At 42.7% G+C, this 2,500-nt stretch overlaps 2 non-coding genes across 2 annotated transcripts; both read left to right on the plus strand.

The window, feature by feature from the left end:
• Positions 1 to 1,432: 1,432 nt before the first annotated feature.
• Trnag-ccc (transfer RNA glycine (anticodon CCC)) lies at positions 1,433 to 1,503 on the plus strand. Its single transcript has one exon. It is a non-coding gene; the product is annotated as a tRNA-Gly (tRNA).
• A 744-nt stretch (positions 1,504 to 2,247) lies between these two features.
• On the plus strand, positions 2,248 to 2,318 carry Trnag-ccc (transfer RNA glycine (anticodon CCC)). The gene has a single exon. It is a non-coding gene; the product is annotated as a tRNA-Gly (tRNA).
• Positions 2,319 to 2,500: the final 182 nt, after the last annotated feature.

Genomic DNA, 2,500 nt, shown 5'->3' on the forward strand with positions numbered 1-2,500 from the left:
TTCTAACTCCGCATACACTGTTACATACATGCACTAGGTCAACAAAACCACTGGCATGTAAACAAATGTAAACATTAAAAGGGAAGATAGGGTCGGTCCATTGTTATGATACAGATGACAGATCTTTTATTCATTTATTTATTATTTTTTTATGTATTAGGTTAAGATAGAGGAGGAAGAGAGAGAGGATGGATGACAGAAAAGCTTCAATATCAAACAAACAACTCACACTAGGGCAACAGTAAACCCAGACAGATGTAATCACTTGTCATACATGTTTAGAATGCATACATCAGAACACTAGAACATCAAAAAACCCTGGCAAATTTACAGACATCGAATATTCTTAAAACGCATGCCTCAAGACACACTGGGGCAATTGCTGCGCGAGACGATAGGGGAAGAATGAAAGTGAAAAAAAAACAAAAAACAAACAAACAAAAAAACTGTGTGTGTGTGTGTGCACGCACGCGTTGATAAGAGTATATTCAGAGAGAGAGACAAGACAAGACAAATTCTTTATTTCGAGGATAATAGATAAGCACTGGTGCCTGAATAGGGTCTACACAACACAATGCTAAATAAAATGAAAGCATGAAAGCATGGTGTTAGTAGAGATACATAACAGGGAAGAAAAAAATAAAATAAATAACATAACATAAAAATAAAACAAAACAAAAGCAAAGCAAAAAACAAAAAACAAAAAAAAAACAACAAACAAACAATACACACACACACACACACACACACACACACACAGAGAGAGAGAAAGAGAGAGAGAGAAGTTACGAATCCCACTTAGACAAATGCAGCATTACTGTCCCCCCCCCCCCCACCCCCCCGCGCCCCCCACCCCCCCCCCCCACCCTCTCTCTCTCTAGGCTCACACACACACACACACACACACACACACATACACTGACACACACCAACGCGTACGCCGCACGCATGAGCACAATTGCAACATGAACAAATGAAAGATTACCGTTTATGTAAGTTTGTGCCTGCCTATGTGTGCGTATGTGTTAGGGTAGCTGTTAGATACACATGTATTGTTAAAATGTATGTACGCAGTGTGTGTGTGTGTGTGTGTGTGTGTGTGTGTGTGTGTGTGTGTGTAGTCATATTTTGGTGTGTGTATGTAATGACATAGACGTAATGTTTTATGTTTACAAAGCGTTTTTGTAAAGCACCTAGAGCAGATTTCTGGATACGTGTGGTGTGTTATATAAGTATCCATTATTATTATTATTATTATTATTATTAAGTGTTAACGCGTAGTGGAGTCCTTCATTACGGTCACTTTGCCTGCACGCACAGCCAGGACTCACCCTTTCTCGCCACACCGCCCTCTTTGGACCACAGTCCTCGGGACAACTTGACCTGAAGGGCGTCAGTCTTTAGGTCGTTAAACTTCAGCGCAAGAGCGGGAGCGCCGCTGGTGTAGTGGTATCATGCAAGATTCCCATTCTTGCGACCCGGGTTCGATTCCCGGGCGGCGCATTTTTTTTTTTTTTCTTCTTTTTTTTTTCTGCCTGAACATTTTTTTTCTTTTTCTTTTCGGTCTGTCAGCCGTTAAATCGTTAAATTCCAGCCAGATTTGTATTTGTATTTGCATTTCTTTTTATCATACAGATTTCTCTGTGTGAAAATCGGGCTGCTCTCCCCAGGGAGAGTGCGTCGCTACACTACAGCGCCACCCAATTTTAAAATATTTTTTCCCGCATGCAGTTTTATTTGTTTTTCCTAAAGAATTTTGCCAGGAACAACCCTTTTGTTGCCGCGGTGGGTTCTTTTACGTGCGCTAAGTGCATGCTGCACACGGGACCTCGGTTTATCGTCTCATCCGAATGACTAGGGTCCAGACCACCACTCAAGGTCTAGTGGAGGGGTAGAAAATATCGGCGGCTGAGCCGTGATTCGAACCAGCCGGCGCGCTTAGACTGATTCTCTCGCTTCCTAGGCGGATGAGTTACCTCTAGGCCATCACTCCACTACACTAGATAACACTAGATACAGTAAGCGCCACTGGTGTAGTGGTATCATGCAAGATTCCCATCATTTTTTGCAACCTGGGTTCGACAGTTCCCCTGGAAAGCTCAAGTTTCTTTTTTTTCTTTCTTTTTTAACCTGAGCTCCCCCCCCCCCCCCCACCCCCCCTCCCCCCCCCCGTTCCTCCACTCCTCCCCACCCCCCTGCCCTCATCTGTCAGTCCATGGACCGTTAAATTCAAATCAGATAGTGTAAGCGCCGCTGGTGTAGTGGTATCATGCAAGATTCCCATTCTTGCGACCCGGGTTCGATTCCCGGACGGCGCATTTTTTTTTTTTTTTTTTTTTAACATGAGCTTTTAAATTATATTCTTTGCTCAGACGGAGGAGGAAATGGGGGGAGGGGTGGGTGGGGTTGGGGGTAGCATGAGTCTTTTTTCTTCTTCTTTTTTTTTTTTTTTTTTTTTTTTTTTTTAGTTCATAACTTTAAACATCTCAAAATCAGTACT

This window comes from Babylonia areolata, chromosome 20 (assembly GCF_041734735.1).
Source record: "Babylonia areolata isolate BAREFJ2019XMU chromosome 20, ASM4173473v1, whole genome shotgun sequence".
NCBI classification, from domain to species: Eukaryota; Metazoa; Mollusca; class Gastropoda; order Neogastropoda; family Buccinidae; genus Babylonia; species Babylonia areolata.